Below are 19,460 nucleotides of genomic sequence, written 5' to 3'. Positions count from 1 at the left end.
ATATGAAACTTAGTACACCATATTTTCATATTTTAAACTATGTTATAGTTCTTTCACAATTAAAAAAATTTCTAATGCTAGAGATAATTTATTTTAGTAATTTTCAATTTATACTTTGTGAGTAGTTTTGAAATAATTATTAGCCTTCATTAATATATTAAGCTATTCAAATATTAGTAAAATACATATTAATATAAAATAATTATAAAAGTAAATACAATAATGTAAAGCTTATTCATAGGTAATACTTTTTCAACACCAACTCTGTCAGGAAATACTTTTAGTGTTTTATGTTTATCAACTTAACGCTTATTCTCGAAAAACCAAATTGAGATGGTTATAACTACCCTTATTTTACAAATCATGACTCTGAGTGTTAACTAAATGACTTTTTAAGGGGCATAGATATAATGATTAGGAAAACACATGCTTGATCTCTTACCTGTTCAAAGCCATGGACAGTACTATTAAGTATTATCCAGGAGATATTTTAGCATTAACACAGTTTTTAAAAAGTATTTAATGAGAAGAATATACCAAGTAGTTGAAATGTTGGTAAAGAGCTGCTCTAAGAAATAAATCCTCAGAAGTCCAGAATGTGAAAACTCGATGTAAATTGATATAATACAAAGATTTCTGGGAACATATGGATATTGGGGATGGGTTTGGGCAAAAAACAGGACTGAAAGATGGATGAGAACATAAGATGCGGAAATGATAATAAAGATACTTCTAGGTTCAGTCACTGAATACATAGAGGCACAGATGACTAAAGATTAGGTGTGTTCATCAATAATGACATATTTCACTGGAGATGATTGTGGTTTAGTAGAGCATGCATATGGAAAAGTTACTTAATACAAAGTATAAATGTATTTCACCTGTGTGCTAAGTTGTCCTCTTCTCCTTTTGCCTTCAAATCTTCCCAGCATCAGGGTCATTCCAATGAGATCAGGGTCATTCCAATGAGTTGGCTCTTTGCATCAGGTGGCCAAAGTATTGGAGCTTCAACTTCAGCATCAGGCCTTCTAATGAATATTAAGGGTTGATTTCCCTTAGGATTGACTGGTTTGATCTCCTTGCAGTCCAAAGGACTCTCAAGAGTCTTTTCTAATATCACAAAGACTCAAAATAGTTCAAAAGCATCAATTCTTTGGCAGTCAGCTTTCTTTATGGTCCAACTCTCACATCCATACATGACGTCTGGAAAAACCACAGCTTTGACTGGATGGACCTTTAGCAAAGTAATTTTATGCTTCAAATCTTACATTTTATGCTTCATATCTCACATCTGTGTACAACTACTGGAAAAACCATAGCTTTGAATAGACAGACCTTTCTCAGCAAAGTGATCTCTCTGCTTTTGGTACGCTGCCTAGGTTTCTCCTAGCTTTTCTTCAAAGGAGAAGGCATCTTTTAATTTCATGGCTGAAGTCACCATCCACAATGATTTTGTAGCCAAAGAAAATAAAATCTGTCAGTTTCATTTTTTCCCTTCTATTTGCCATGAAGTGATGGGATCAGATGCCGTGATCTTAGTTTTTTGAATGTTGAGTTTTAAGCCAGCTTTTTCACCCTCCTCTTTCACCCTCAAGGGTTTCTTTAGTTCCTCTTTACTTCCTGCCATTAGTGGTATCAACTGCATATCTGAGATTGTTTGTGTTTCTCAGAGCAATTAATTTCAGCTTGTGATTCATCCAGTCTGGCATTTCAAATGATGTACTCTGCATATAAGTTAAACAAGCAGGGTTACAACATATATCCTTGTCATATCTTTCCCAATTTTGAACCAGTTCATCGTTCCATGTCAGGTTTTAACTGCTGCTTCCTGACCTGCATACATATTTCTCAGGAGGTAGGTAAGCTGGCCTGGTATTCCCATCACTTGAAGAATTTTCCACAGTTTGTTGTGATCCACACAGTCAAAGGCTTTAGCGTAGTCAAATGGGCAGATGTTTGTCTGGAATTCCCTTACCTTTTCTATGATCCAAAGGATGTTAGCAATTAGACCTCTGGTTCCTCTGCCTTTTCTAAATCCAGCTTGTACATCTGCAAGTTCTCAGTTCATGTACTACTGAAGCCTGGCCAGGAGAATTTTGAGCATTATCTTGCTACCATGTGGAATAAGCACAAGTGTATTGTAGTTTGAACATTCTTTGGCATTGCTTTTCTTTGGGATTCAACGAAAACTGATCTTTTCCAGTTCTGTGGCCACAGCTGAGTTTTTCAGATTTGCTGACGAATTGAGTGCAGCAGTTTAAGAGCATCCTCTTTAAGGATTTTAAATAGCTCAGATGGAATTCATCACCTCCACTAACTTTGTTCATAGTGATGCTTCCTAAGGCCCCCTTGACTTCACATTCCAAGATGTTTGCCTCCAGGTGAGTGACCATACCACTGTAGCTATCTAGGTCATTGAGACTTTTTTTTTTTGTATAGTTCTTCTGTGTATTGTATTCAGAAATAAGATTTAAAGCCTAGAATTATAAATAAATGTGAACAATTAATATGATTTTTGATATCTATACTTTTAATTTTTCATTTTTACTGTTGTAGATTTCTGAATTATAGATTCTGATTGCTCTTCATACTTGTATAATTAAGACTCACAGATCCCCTACATTTAAAAAAAAAATCATCAAATAATCTCTTGACAATATGAAAAGATCTGTCAGTCTGTAATCTAGGGCACAATATTGACAATTTATGTTTTCTTTTCCTCTCCACACGTCAGTTATTACTAAAATTTAAAATAAAATTCAGATAAAAATAAATATCTTCTAATTTATCTTTTAACCATTAAAAATTAACTTTATTTAACCCCAAATAAAATTTATTTTGCTTATCCAGGTATAGCAACATTAATGTATAGTAACTCAAATGTTCCTTTCTTTTTCAAGAAACATAGCTTAATGATATTTCCAATGTGAATGGAATTACAGAATCAAGTGTTCAAATTAAGCTGCTTAGTTTTCTCTCTGAGTCCAGTGTCAATTTAATCTTATTTCACTCTATTGAAACAAAAGATAAAAAGAGTATAACACTGTGAAGTCCTTAATTTGATGCTGATTTGTAGTGACATTTTATCAATACATTTTTCTTTCTCTCTCTTTTCCCTATTAAGCCATTATTTCTAGTTGTGTTGTTTCACATTTAATTATAATCATCATTTTTAAGGATGTTTCTATACAAACAAATTATAAAGCAAAAGTAAAAATTCCAATTTCAATCTTACCAACTTTGCATTTGACATAAATTAGACTGACTCTAAAGGATATTTCACCTTAGTATACAGACATAAAAAAACTTTTAGCTTCCCAATGAAACAAATTACTTTTAAGCATACTCAAACTCTAATTTGCTCTTTCTTCCCTTCCCACACAATTTACACAATACAGAGAAAGTGTTCATTTTGTATGTGTATTATTTACATATTTATACATTCTTACATATATTTCCTTGTATATATTTTATGTGTATACATTTTATGATATTTTCACAATAAAATATAATGCATATATATGACTTGATATGTAGAAATTATTTGATTTGTTCATTAGCTTTAAAAGACTAAGTCCAAAAAAAGTATTAATCATATAAGAAGAAATAGATCCATCAGGCTTTACTTAATTAATGACTTTAGTCAATCAAAAAATTACATTAAGAAAGTGAATATGAAATATGTGAGTGGTTTGTCACAGATAAGGCCTCCAAAATATATGAATCTAAACTACAAAAATAATCTTCAAAACTATAAAAAGGTAGATGAGCAAGTTTTAGTAAAACTATGTTCTAAACAGGCACTGCTCTCATGAAGTAGGCATGTTTTAAAATACATGAAGTATGGTCAGCATCATTCATCACCAAAACATGTAAGTATAAACCATAACTAGGTAGTACTAAACACTCAATGGAATGGCTAAAATTAAAGGCCTGATATTATCAAATGTTAGCAAAGATGTTGAGCAACTGCAACTTTATGTTACTTATATCAGTGCCAATTAATACAATTATTTGTGGAATTATTAAATAAAATTAATCACACATGTATGATAAAGTCCAGCAATTTCACTCCTCATATATGCCCAGATATGCCTAGATATGCCAAAAACTTGGATTAAACTATTTATAATTGCCTCAAATTAGGAACAATTTAAATGACATCAAGTGGATAAAAACAAAATGATAATAGTTTGTTCATACAATGAGTAGAGCAATAAAAATTAAGAACATGCAACAAAATGGATGGACCACAGAGAATATGGAAATATTCTATAAATTGATCTTGGCAGAGTTTTCATGCTGTATGCTCACCTCAGCTTGTCTTATACTATGTTGGACACTTAAGATTTCTGTGTGTTCTTTATAAAAGCTATACCTTAATAGCCTTCCTGGGTTTGATCTCTGGGTCAGGATCCCTGGAGAAGGGAATGGGTACCCAATCTAGTATTCTTGCCTGGTGAATTCCATGGACAGAGGAGCCTGGCATGCTACAGTGCATGGGGTCACAAAAAGTCAGACACGACTGAACGATAAACACTAACCTTATTTGGCCACTAAAAAGCATTTAAACCCGCTTATATATCTCTATATACCATTTTCATTGAGTACATAATGGCTTTCATTTAAATGATTTCATAAATTGCAATATATATATGATACTCTTTTCCTCAAGGAAATAAATAAAAGAATAAAATCAAACAGGATTTCTCTAACAAATTATCAATAAAATTTTTTAAAGTTGTACTTTATGATATCTTTAACATTTAAAATACTAGAGGTGATGCTCCTATTGGAAGCTGTGTTCCTTATAAACAAACTGTACAATGTTTTTATTAGGAGTAGTTTTACCCATGAGTGAAAGAAAATACAAAATGAAAGAAGCCTAAAGAAGATAGAATAATATAACAATAAGCTATCATCTTGATAATAATGTGAAACACACTATCCAGAAACTTGGTGGTTTGAATTAGGTTCGACCATATTGCATTGGTCAGAACACAGTCAGTCACATGTCCACTCTTAGAAGGAAGGCTGGACAATGTGGTATGGGTATGGTACTCTGGCTGGTCAAGTACTTGGCCAAATACTGCTGGTCCATGTAGTGAGGAAGACTAGGACAAGAGGATATTTGGAAGAGTCAGCAGATTGTTATCCAGTGATTATCACAGAATCTCCAACACATACACAAACCAAAAACTGTAAATGATGATAAAATCATGTCATGTCAGAAAAACAAAAAAAATAATAATTTACTGATGATGAGATACAAACTACATATTTGTTTATATTTCTTCCTTAAGGGGTGAAGGCTATTTTGCTATTTGGAGTGAAGATTCAGGAAATGCAAATCCTTGCTGTTTGTGGATGTTATGAGAAAACTCATAGGAGGATTATGTCCAAAAACTTAGTGGGGTATTGATTTGCCCTTCTAGAAAGTGTGTGTATGTCTGAGCACATGTGTGTTAGTTTATCCAGGCTATAATATTTTCCTGACTGCTCTGTACACCTTAGATCTCTGTCTATCTAACTTTAAAAATATGTGTACCATTACACGCCAGTCAGGATGGCTGCTATCCAAAAGTCTACAAGCAATAAATGCTGGAGAGGGTGTGGAGAAAAGGGAACCCTCTTACACTGTTGGTGGGAATGCAAATTAGTACAGCCACTATGGAAAACAGTGTGGAGATTTCTTAAAAAGCTGGAAATAGAACTGCCGTATGACCCAGCAATCCCACTTCTGGGCATACACACCAAGGAAACCAGATCTGAAAGAGACACATGCACCCCAATGTTCATCGCAGCACTGTTTATAATAGCCAGGACATGGAAGCAACCCAGATGCCCATCAGCAGACGAATGGATGAGGAAGCTGTGGTACATATACACCATGGAATATTACTCAGCCATTAAAAAGAATTCATTTGAATCAGTTCTAATGAGATGGATGAAACTGGAGCCCATTATACAGAGCGAAGTAAGCCAGAAAGATAAAGACCATTACAGTATACTAACACATATATATGGACTTTAGAAAGATGGTAACGATAACCCTATATTCAAAACAGAAAAAGAGACTCAGATGTATGGAACAGACTTGTGGACTCTGGGAGAAGGCGAGGGTGGGATGTTTCAGGAGAACAGCATTGAAACATGTATATTATCTAGGGTGAAACAGATCACCAGCCTTGGTTGGGTGCATGAGACAAGTGCTTGGACCTGGTGCACTGGGAAGACCCAGAGGGATCGGGTGGAGAGGGAGGTGGGAGGGGGGACTGGGATGGGGAGTACATGTAAATCCATGGCTAATTCATATCAATGTATAACAAAAACTACTGTAATGATGTAAAGTAATTAGCCTCCAACTAATAAAAATTAAAAAAAAAATAAAATAAAATTTAAAAAAAAAAAAAAATAAAAATATGTGAATCTGATCTTGGGCTTCCCATGTGGCACAATTCAGGAGATGGAGGAGATGTGGGTTCAATCCCTGGGTCGGGAAGATCCTCTGGAGGAGGAAATGGCAACCCACTCGTGTCCTTGCCTAGAGAATTCGAGGGACAAAGAAACCTGGTGGGCTACAGTCCATAGGGTATCTGATAATCAGACATGACTGAAGTGACTTAGCACGCACATATGCACACAACCTAGTGAGGAATGTTTTATTATTTTTCCACACTGTCAATGAAGAAGTGGGACTCTGAGATGTTATTAATAGATAACCTTTGGAAGTTTGAGTGCATAAGTTGGAGCTGATTCTGCTTCCCTAGACCACGTGTATCTAAGTTCAAGTGTTAACCAGTAACTTTCTTGTCAGCACTTTGATTAGCAAAGCCTGTGTATTTAAAACAGAAATCCAAGTTATTTTTATATCATTTTTCAAGGGAAAAGGATGAAAAATTATTACAATTGGAGTGTTGGCAGTAAACAAAATCTTTTTACCCTTGTATGGTGGGGGGAGATACCTCTTTCTTTTACCACATACATTCTACACTGTTGAATCAATACATGTGGTGATGCCTTGAATCCATGTATTATATAAAATTCATGACATATATAAAACATTTTATCTTGGAATTGGGCTTTTCTACCAAGAACATGACACAGTTATCATGCAAGGCTTACAAATGTCTTTTATTAATAACCTTTAGGTATATTCTAAACCTTCCTTCTGAAGAAAGGTAAGTTGTACCTGTTTTAGGAGAACATGTCAATCAAAATGCACAAGCTTTGCAGATTATCTTCCAAACAATCAAACAAACAAATAGTGATAACCACAGTCATGTGACTCCTACACATTTTCAGAAGGCAATGTTTCAGTCCTAAATATTATATTCAAAAGACAAGGATAGCAGACAGAAAATAGCAGAATGTTTACGGTTAGAAGACAGGAACTTCTAGACTGCTTCCCAAAGTCACATTCAAGAACCAGAACTGTCTGAGGATGAAGCCCTCACTAGTATGTAGTGATAGGAGAAGAATAAAGATATCATCTTGGGTTCCTATATCAGACATTTCTAATTATGTACCGAATGCCCATATCCCAGGGCTTCCCTGATAGCTCAGCTGGTAAAGAATCCACCTGCAATGCAGGTGACCCTGGTTTGACTCCTGGGTCGGGATTCCTGGAGAAGGGATAGCCTACCCACTCCAGAATTCTTGGGTTTCCTTTGTGACTCAGCTGGTAGAGAATCTGCCTGCAATGTGGGAGACATGGGTTTGATCTCTGGGTTGGGAAGATCCCCTGGAGAAAGGAAAGGCTACCCACTCTAGTATTCTGGCCTGGAGAATTCCATGGACTGCATAGTCCATGGCGTTGCAAAGAGTCGGTCATGACTGAGAGACTTTCACTTTCACTTTGCCCATTTTGCTTCCATCCTTGCTAAAGAAAAAAATAATCATTTTAATCAGAACTGTCTGCCTTTTATATTCCCAGAATCATTTGCAAATACACTGATGGTATGACCTAGTTCCATATAGGTGACATTAGCAAAAGTGGATAGAGTGGAAGTAGGGCTTATGAGAAACATAAACAGAATATATCCTATGTCTTTCTATTTTATTCATATTTAGAATGTGGAGGGCAATACTAGGTGGTGGACCAAGCTGTATGTAATGAAAACTAAATTATAGTAGACAAGAAAGTCAAATGGAACTTGGTTTCTCAAACAATTCTTTCATCAACTGAAACTTATCTCAACTAGATCTGCTAGATATCATGTTTATGAGTAAATTAAATTTCTTATTAATATCCACAGTAGATTTACTTTCTTCCAAAAGCACTCCTATCTAATACAGTTCTTCATTAAGTCAAATGTAGTCCATGTGAAGTGCTGCTTTCATTCTGAGAGAAAGTCATTTCTTTTGGTTGATATTTAAGAATATTTAAGAATAGATGATAGTTTTTTATTATTTATCTGCCCTTTACACCTCTAAAATAGAAATTGTTACATTGAAAAGACAATTATTCTGAAACTTTGAGTATATTTCATTAAAATGGATAATTAAGAGGAATTAGGAGGCTTAGTTTTCAGGTTTTCCACTTCTCACCTCAGTCATCTCTGGCAATTCAATTGACTCCAATTCTCAAGAGTAAAAGGCATTTATTTGTTCAGCTCACAGAATTACTTGAGGATCAAGTGAAGTAAAGCATTTTATAATTCATAAAGCACTATGGAATTTTCATGGTTATTACTAATAAACTATATGTCATGGCAATCATATTTCATTCTAAATCTGAGCCTGAATGAAATAAATGCCAGCAAAATGAAATTTCAGTCTATCTTATAACTACATTCTAACTATATTTCCTAATTTATGATTCTGTAGCAGAAACTGTCAGCATGAATGTAAGTACCTCAATATTTTCCTTTTCTTTGTCAGAATGGTCATCACTGTGATGAAGGAAAGAAGGACATCTGTGCACATAAATTCCATAATGTATAGGAAAGTGGCTTTAAGCCAAAATATATTAGAAGCAATGCAGTGTCTCCTTCTAATAACACTCCTAGTGACAAGCCCTGCAGGTGGTACTATTGTGTGCTTGCATATCTCAGAAGACTCCTATCAGCTCTGGCCACCTGATTTGCAAATTTTCAAGCAAAAAATGCTCTTTATTGGAAACTTTTTCATGACTGTCTAATATGAAGAAATTACAAATCATTAAAGATTTGAGAAAATAATGGTACCTACTTTCTAGGGGAGTGGTTCTTAAATTTTAATGTAGCAAAAAGCCATGCTTGAGAATCTCCTTAAACTTTGCCAAACTCTACCTGTGGACAGGAAATTACTACAGGCTATTCACAGGTGACTCAAATCAAGGGGCTCAGACATGATACTTTATAAAAATATAATCCAGTTACACTCACAAGTTACAGATTATAAATAAAAATATAGCAAAAATATAGCAATGATTAACATTTACACATTCACATCCCTTCACCTTAGTCACCTTAGCAATCTCTATACTTAAGTAAATATGTAACCATCATTATACATATCAAAGAATTTCTTCTTAAGACCTAACTCCTGTCAAATTTGATAAAACCATCATCCTTTTGCATACATTTTGTTTTTTCCAGTTTATAAATTATTTAGTGAATATATGTATAATTATTTGAGCAATGCTAAGTAAAACTTTTTACAGGAGCAGAGGAGTATTTGTATGAAACAAGAGAAAAAACTAAGTATCCAAATAAATACATTTTGTATAATTTCTTGCAAACTCTAGCTATTGATTCACATGATATTTTCCTTTTTTTTTTTAATTGCAGAGCTGAATTTACAATCACATGTATACAGTAAAAGATTCAACACAAAGATGTGTTTTTGTTTGGTAGATGCCAACCAAACAAAAAGTTAAATATTAAGCAATCACTCTACCCTTTAAATCAGTGGGTCTTTCTGGATTCTTTTGGTGGCTAAGAATTCTTAGAATTCTTTTAGGATTCTTTTAGGCTCTGTAGGTTGACTTACTAGTTCAAATCCCTTGTTCTACCACTTACTAGCCTTGTGACCTTGAGCACAAGGTCACTCTTTTGTCTTAATTTTCTTAGAGGATTAATGCGTATATTAAATGAGTTAATTAAAGTTTGAACTTACTGAGTTAGCTATCATTTCTACTGCTAGTCATTTTTTTTAATTGGTCTGAATTTTTTCAAAAAATTTTAAGACTTCATTGACTACTACTTAATTGTCTGTTTGCAGCCACTGAAAGAATCAATAGGAAAGGGTTCCAGAAGTTAAACATGAAGACATTGCTATATTCTAAACACTCACTTTGTAAGGTCCCATAATTGAGGGACCTCGGAAAATGACAGTGGGTTGCTATTGTTTTTTCTACCCAGTTACACTAAAAAAAAGAAGAAAAAAAATTGAAATGAGGTGACCCATTTGTCAGTATTTACTTAATCAGTTTTTGGTGATGGTGAGGTACAGACATAATCTGAGCAGCTAAAATCACATCAGAGTCACATTTGATGCAGCTGTGAAATAGAATATACTCAAGGACCCAGTTTCATGCATTCATGAAAGAGCTTTTGAACATGTTGTCTTACCTCCTAAAATAATTATCTCCCACAATATGTAACCTTCTATGAGTACTCCTCTTTTGAAAAAAGATGAACCTATACTTTTCATGAACTCGAAGACTGATATGTGCTTCTCCTCTCTTTGCAAAAAAAAGAAAAAAATAATAGTAAATAATACTGTGTGTTAAGGGATATAAAAATAAAATCTGAAAAACTGACAAATTAAATTTGGATTGATTATATCAATACATCATGATAAAAAATCAGTTAATCTTACTTCAAAAAGTGTCTTTATTTAACTCATTTTCTTGAGAATATGTTCTAAATTCACCCTTTTTCTAGTCCCATGCTGTTTAGTTCATAGTTTTATTAAATGCATATTCAAATTATCATAAATTCTCAAGTCTCCTGTGCTTCTAAGTAATTTGTGTCACAGAGGTTTATTATTGAATTCTCATTTATATTAAAAACAGATTCAAACTCTGATGTTTTAATTATAGTTCAATATCAGACAAAAATCTCTTTCCCATTATCCCTTTTATTAGCACAATAAATTGTTCTGATGGTGCCAAACAATCAGCAAAACAAAAAAGGCAATGTGTTCTCAGTAGCATGAACTATGATATATTTCTTCTGTGAAATATATAGTCAGAATTATTATGCATCAAGATATTATCATACTTCAAGGTCATTATCAGGCTGCCTCTACCATAACACTGTGCAAATGTGAATATCATAATCTACCAGATTTAGAATACAGGATCTAATATCTACTGATAACAAAATATCTATTAGAAATTAATTTTAGAACTATTACCTGAAATGTACTTTAAAAAAAAAATCTCTTTATTAAAATACGAATATTGTAGAGGGGAAAGTGTCTGGAATTTAGGGTCAGTTAAATTCAAAATAAATATGCAAATTTTATATTAATAACTAAAATTAAAAATCTTTTGTGTTTTACTAGTCAAGAGATTAATAATATGTTTCTATGAGCTTTATGCAATACACTAAGTCATAGTGAAAAATGAAACAGTAGTGACAGCCTTTTTTGGTTAATACCTTTCTTTAGTTCAGCATCAACACTGTAAATACATTTAAATGTACAATAATACATCCTGGCTTAGAATATGTGGCAATCTACCATTCCTACAAAATGTGATTGACACTTCTCCTGCACTTAAATCCTGGTGGAGCTGTGAATCCTGTGGATAGAACACTCTGACTTCGAGGCTAGGTAATGGAGGTTGACACTGTTTCTGCTTGGTCATCTTGAGGTGCTCACTCAAGGAACCCAGCAGTGCTATGAGGAAGATCTTAGTTTTTTGAATGTTGAATTTTAAGCCAACTTTTTCACTCTTTTCTTTCACTTTCATCAAAAGGCATTGCAGTTCCTTTCTGCCATTAGAGTTGCATCATATGCATATGTGAGGCTGTTGATATTTCTCCTGGCAATCTTGATTCCAGCTTGTGATTCATGCATCCTGGCATTTCACATGATGTACTTTGCATGTAAGTTAAATAAGCAGGGTGACAATATATAGCTTTGTCATATTCCTTTCCCAATTTTGACCCACTCTGTTGCCCTATGTCTGATTCTAACTGCTGCCTCTTGACCTGCATACGGATTTTCAGGAGACAGGCAAGGTGGTCTGGTATTCCCCTCTCTGTAAGAATTTTCCAATTTGTTGTGATCCACACAGTCAAAGGCATTAGCTTAGTCAATGAAGCAGAAGTAGATGTTTTTCTGGAATTCTCTTGCTTTTTCTATGATCCAACAGATGTTAGCAATTTGATCTCTGGTTCCTCTGCTTTTTCTAAATCCAGTTCGTACATCTGAAAGTTCTTAGTTCACATGCTTCTTCTGAACCCTATCTTGAAGGATTTTGACCACAAACCTTACTAGCATGTTGAATGAGTGCAATTGTAAGGTAGTTTGAACATTCTTTGGCATTGCCCCTCTTTGTGATTGAAATGAAAACTGATCTTTTCCAATCCTATTGCCAGTATTGAGTTTTCCAAATTTGCTGACATATTGAGTACAGCACTTTACGAGCATTGTCTTTTAGGATTTTAAATAGCTCACCTGGATTCCATAAACTTCACTAGCTTTGTTTGTTAATGCTTCCTAAGGCCCACTTGACTTCACACTCTAGGGCCACGTTATTATGGTTATCTGGATCTTTAAGACTTTTTGGTATAGTTCTGTGTATTCTTGCCACTTCTTAATCGCTTCTGCTTCTGTTAGGTCCTTACCTTTCTGTCCTTTATCATGCCAATCCTTGCATGAAATGTTCCATTGATATCTTCAATTTTCTTGAAGAGACCTCTAGGCTCTCCCATTCTATTGTTTTCTTCTATTTGTTTGCATTGTTCATTTAAGAAGATCTTCTTATCTCTCCTTGCTATTCTCCAGAACTCTGAATTCAGTTGTGTATATGTTTTCCTTTCCCTCTTGCCTTTTGCCTCTCTTCTCAGCTATCTCTAATGCCTCCTTAGAAAATCACTTTGCCTTCTTGCATTTCTTTTTCTTGGGGATGGTTTTGGTTACTGTCCCCTGTTCAATGTTATGAACCTCCATCTGGTTCTTCTGGTTCTCCATCAGCTATATCTAATCCCTTAAATCTATTTGTCATCTCCACTGTAAAATCATAAAGCATTTTATTTAAGTCATATCTGAATGGCTGAGAGGTTTTCCCTACTTTCTTCAATTTAAGCATGAATTTTGCAATAAAGAGCTCATGATCTGAGCCGCAGTCAGTTCAACATCTTGTTTTTCTAATTGTATAGAGCTTCTTCATCTTTGGCTACAAACAATATAACCAATCTGATTTCTTCTCATCTGACATCTAGTGATGTCCATGTGTAGAGTCATCTCTTGCATTCTTGGGAAAGGGTGTTTGTTATGACAAGTGTGTTCTCTTGACAAAACTCTTGTTACCCTCTGCTCTGCTTCATTTTGTATTCCAGGGCTAACCTTGCCTGTTACTTCAGGTATCTCTTCACTTTCTATTTTGTATTCAAATTCCCTATTGTGAAAATGGCTTCTTGTTTTGGTGTTAGGTCTAGGAGATCTTGTAGGTTTTCATAGAACCATTCAGCTTCTTTGGCCTTAGTGGTTGAGGCACAGACTTGGACTAGTGTTATGTTGGATTCTTTGCCTTGGAAATGAACTAATATCATTCTATCATTCATGAGATTACATCCAAGTACTGCATTACAGATTCTTCTGTTGACTCTAAGTGTTACTCCATATGTTCTAAAGGATTCTTGCCCACAGTAGTAGATATGTGTGTTTTAGTCACTTAGTTGTGTCCAATTCTTTGCAACCTAGCCCAACAGGCTTCTCAGTCCATGGGATTCTCCAGGCAAGAATACTGGAGTGGGTTGCCATTTTCTACTCCAGGCAATCTTCCCAACCCAGGGATCAAACCTGGGTCTCCCATATTGCAGACAGATTCTTCACGCTATGAGCCAGAGCTGATATAATGGTCCTATAAATTAAATGCACTCATTCCTGTCCATTTCAGTTCATTGATTCCTAAGATGTCAGTGTTCACTCTTTCTATCTCCTGCTTGATCTGGCTTCACCTGGCTTCATGAACCTAAGATTCCAGGTTCCTATGCAATATTATTCTTAAGAGCATTGGGTTTTAGTTTCACCACCAGACACAACCACAATTGAGCATCATTTCTGCTTTGGCCCAGCTGCTTCATTCTTTCTGGAGCTATTTCTCCACTCCATCCCAGTAGCATATTGCACACCTGATCTGGGGGTTCATTTTATGGTGTAATTTCCTTTTGCCTTTTCATACTGTTCAAGGGGTTCTCATGGCAAGAATACTAGAGTGGTTTGCCATTCCCTCCTCCAGTGGACCATGTTTGTCTGAACTCTTCACTGTGACCCATCCATCTTGTGGCCCAGCATGGCATAGCTCATAGTTTTATTGAGTTACACAACACCCTCTGTCATGGCGAGGCTGTGATCCACAAAGCTGAAGAAGTTTAGAGAAAAAAGTATTTCAAAAAAGCAAATGACTGGCATATAGAATGACCTTAAAAGACAGCTAAAGAAGAGAAGAAGGAAATATTTGTTGAGTTGGTAAGAAGAAGGTGATAACAGAACCTCAGAAAAGAAGTTTTAGTTGATTGTTGGGAATAGAAATCAGATTAGAGAAAGTAAAATTTGGACAGGACACAAGAATAATTAAAACAATTTATACATTTTTCTTTCGTTAGTTTTTTTGAGATGTAGTTTAGAATAATGAATATATCTAAAAGTAATGTGGTTTAAAATCTGCTTTATTAATGAAGGCAAAAATGGTCATCTATATATATATAGACACATAGGTAAGGACAGCCTGAGGCAGTAAGAATTATCAAGTTGAGAGGAAGCGATTAATAACGGTGAATAAAACAGAGCTGACGCAGAGTCCTTGAGAAAAAAAAAGGCCTGGCGTCCAAACCACAAAATAAAGTATTGGCCTTTGAGAACAGAGACTCTTCTTTCATTGTAACAGGAAGGACAATGGACAATTTAATTACTGATTCAATTTTCTGTGCTGATTCCTGGACAAGAAGATGAGGTATTTCCTATCGACTATTTTTTTTCCCCTCAGTGAAGACTAACATAATGTCATTGCCTAAGAGTTAAAGAATAAAGAGTTAGAATTTAAGGAAGAGAAAAGACAGTCATCACCTTGAAACCTGGAAACTGATTTTACTGGGCAAAATAGGTATTTAAGTATGTTGAAAGATTAGTTGATCTCTATGTTTTAAAGAAAACTTAAATTTAAAATGAACTAATTAGTCCAGTTTTATGATGTTTGCGATCATGTCCAGTTGCTTGGGTTTATGCACGGAGAATGCAAGTAGATAAAATGGTTAGTCCTACACGTTTTCAGATTTGCCAGGTCAAAATAGGACAATGAGTGGCTTGAGAGGAATGAGTGAGGAATGAGAGTGGTTTGCAAAAGACTGGTTGTCAGAGTGAGTTTGGAAAATAAAATTATGGTATCAATTACTTAAAAAAAGAGACATTAAATGTTCTAATTAAAGAATAAATCAATAGCTAATAAAACAAGTTTAAGGGAGTCATATATTTTATAAAACATTAACTGAATACCTGGTTACTTTTAATGGTAGCAGTAAAGTTTTTACTTAAACTCAATCTTTGTAACTATTAGCAAAAAAATGCTTAGCCTTTTTCCTGTCCTGGCATGATTACTCATTTTTTTTTTCTCCAAAATTACTCCAAATCATAGCAGTTGATTTATACTGAATTGCCATTGCTGACGCTGTTTGTCTAAACTAGTAACGGAGTCGCAGCAGTAAAGACGTTGAGAGGCATATAAAGCATGGCTTCATTTAAACCAAATGAACTGGGTTTATACATCTATGAATGCAAAGTAGATGAGAAAGAAATATTTTTTTTCCATTTATTTTTACTAGTTGGAGGCTAATTACTTTACAACATTGCAGTGGTTTTTGTCATACATTGAAATGAATTAGTCATGGATTTACATGTATTCCCCATCCCGGTAAAAAGAGAAAGAAATATTTTTAATGAGTTAACTAATAGTATTTTAGTCTTAAGGAGAGCTGCTCCAATGTACACATGGTAAGATGTGTCTTTGTGATGGGAAATATCCATTCTTTAGCTTCTGCACAGACTGAAACAACATCCGGGCATCCTGAGAACTGGAAGCTTGGTTTATGTCTGTAGTCACCACTCTTCACATGGCCAATCCCGGACCAATGGCAGGCAACGACGGTAAAGAGGTTTCATCAAATGACTTCAAGGAGACTTTTCTATAACAAGTGAGTAACAGCAAAGAAGGAAGAGGAAATCTTCCACAAGAACACTGTAAATAAGAGTATGTATAAAACACTACTATGGCGACTCTTAGATAAAACTGACAGATATTTTGAACTAATTTCTAGGAATAAAATAGGTGGGGGGTTTTGCCATAATGTCTCAATTTTTAAAAAGAGAAATGTTCTAATTGAAGATATCTCCTGATGAAGATTTAAATATATGAGTCATATAAAAAGTGCAATGTATTTTTAATAATTTATCTTCATTAACTTCTAGTTTACTACATTAAAATCAAGAAGTAGTGGAATGCTGTCTTCACAAAGAATAAATCAAACCCAAACCAAAATAAGAATATTATTTGGCCACGAGACAGGCTTTTAACCATCCAACCTCGTGATTTTCTCAATCTCTGTGTTTTTGTGGGTCTGTGGTTAGTATATAATTGTAAGCAACTTTACAATTCCATCTGTGGAGTCTAGAACCTATTCATAGGTGACTTCTGACATAAATATTTTTGATCTTGACAGGATATTGCATACTGCCTTGACTTTGAAAACTTAATAGTAAATTTATAACCCAGGTAAGAATATAGGATACATCAACTTAAAGTTTCCACTCCAGTCTACCACTTTCCAACTCAAATCTTTCTTAACATTTCTATAATCATGCAGTTTCAAAACCTGTGGTAGAAATAAAAATAGGTTTTATTTACATTTTATTTTTTGATTATCTATCCTCTTCCAACATTTAAAAATGTCCTACATTTATGTCTCTTTAGGAAAAAATGATTATTTCTAATCATAGCATTACACACATGGAAACAGACATAAAGAGATAAGAATTGCTCAAGGTCATTGGCAGATGTATGATTAAGTGACAGCAAGCAAGCACAGAATACAGAACATTAGACAGATGTTCCAACTGTAAAGAATATGAACATTTGCAAATTTAACAAAAAGTGACTTTAAAAATCATTGTTTGCTAGTGAGAAAATAAAGGAAGCACATTGTACATAAAGTTAACATAAATATAATATTTAATATAAACAAAAGTATATTATAAATGTTTACTTAATAAATATATTTACTATAAATAAATATAAGTGTATATCATCTGATTTTTATTACAATACTTTTCTTAAAACTGAGTTAGTTACAGAATGGCATAGTCTAAAGCTGGCTGACTCTTTTCAGATGGTGTGAGAATCTTAGGCTGTATTCTGACAGATTTGGAATCGAGTAAATATGACAAAAGAGAAAAGCACACGAACCTACATATAAAAATGACAAATTTCTATCATCAAGTAAACTATGGTCTTGGTAATATGAAGAAATGTCAGTAGATAGATGTCTGTTATTGATACACCATGCATACACATGCACAGCTGTAAGTGCATATAACAAACATTTGAAATGTGAGGCTTGTAAAGTTTCCATGGCTCTTTTCTATAACAAGAGAAAAAAGTGAGTTTATTCTTTACCAAACCTGTGCTGAACAAATCATGTAGGTTGTTTCAGTTAGGTCTAAGAGAAGTACGAGAAAATAATTCTTATTCTCCATTAAAAGTGAAGGAAACAATCAAAAGTACTGTATTACTGAAAGCACAGAATTTGCAGATGTATCTAAAACTGAATATATTTGTCATACTATATCTACCTACTCATCCCTACCAAGAGACCTGTGAAACTTAACTGTTAACAATGAATGTAGCGTGGGGTTTGGGGATGAAACGGAGAGAGAGAGAAAAGAGATGAGAAGAGAGATGAGAGGGGAGACAGAATTTGTAATCTTCGTGGAACAAAGTGAAAAGTCCAATAATAATGTTCCCTACACATACATTCTCCAGTAACTAGAAAGAGTTAGCATCCTTCCCTGCTAGTTTGAATCACCCTCTCTCTAGTTTGAATCAACACTAGGAAAATAATTTGGCACTGGGGCAATCATTTTAGAAAACTCAAATCTGCAATGCAACTGTTAATAGTACCATGGTAGGGCAAGGAAGAAAAGGTTCAAAATGAGGGCTGTTTTCAGCATATGCCAAATTCTAACTGATAATCCACTTCAAATAGAGTCGTGTTATTTCCTCTTCATTTCTCGTCCAATACTGTTTTGAATATTGAATTTTCTTGTGATAAGGCTTCCAAGTTAATGATCAAAGTGCACTTCATGAACCAAAATGATTTTAACTCAGCTTTTCAGTTAGTATTCCTAAAATGTTCCCTGGGGAGTTAAATTTTCCTGACTCAAGATATTTCTATTCAAGGTCTAAAACTGCTTTTGAGGGTAATAGCTAAGTAAACACTGTTATATTTTGGTTGATTGAATCTGCATGAATTATTTTTCATTAAATGCAAAATCTAATTCCAAGGGGAAGAAAATCTTGTTAATTGTTTTCATAAAGATGTGCCCCAGGGCAACATTTAGTTTTTCAGTGACCATGGGTTTCCTAAAGCTTTTCAATTCTGCCAAATTATTGCTTGTTTTTTATTATTCATTGAAAATGAAAAAATAAATAAATAAAAATGACCTTTTATGAGGAGCACTTGTTAAATATATTTTTCCTTCTAGCTAAAAACTCCTCAGTGTGAATACTTACTCTAAATGAAAAAGACACAAAAGGCAAGTAGATTTACCCAAATAGAACATTTACCAATTACCAATTTCAAGTCATCTTTCTCTAGAAAAAGTTACTAGAACTCCTTGTTTAGTTTTCCTAACACTGGAGAGGAAAAATGGCATCTAAAAAAAAAAAATTTCAGTGTTCTTTTGGGACAAAATATTCTGCTCACCACAGATACTTCAGACTCATACACATACACTCAGTATTTTTAAAAATGTGTTGCAAGAGAGAATGAATGAACCATTGTTTATTATAACTAAGAATGATTTTTATTCATGGTTAAAGATCTAGGGCAAGGATAAAAAGCAAACTGATTATTCCACTTCTGTAATCTCAAGGAAATTCTTTTCTGCACATACCCATGCACACTCACATACTCACTAGAGAATCAGATGAAAATACTGTTTCAGCTATGTTTTAAGTTCAGTCTTTTCTGTTGACCAAAGTTTAGATTTTGCAGTATAACATCGCTTTTATAAGCTGCTTTTATTTT

This window comes from Odocoileus virginianus, chromosome 21, assembly GCF_023699985.2.
Source record: "Odocoileus virginianus isolate 20LAN1187 ecotype Illinois chromosome 21, Ovbor_1.2, whole genome shotgun sequence".
Lineage (NCBI taxonomy): Eukaryota > Metazoa > Chordata > Mammalia > Artiodactyla > Cervidae > Odocoileus > Odocoileus virginianus.
Note: the sequence above shows the minus strand (reverse complement) of the source record.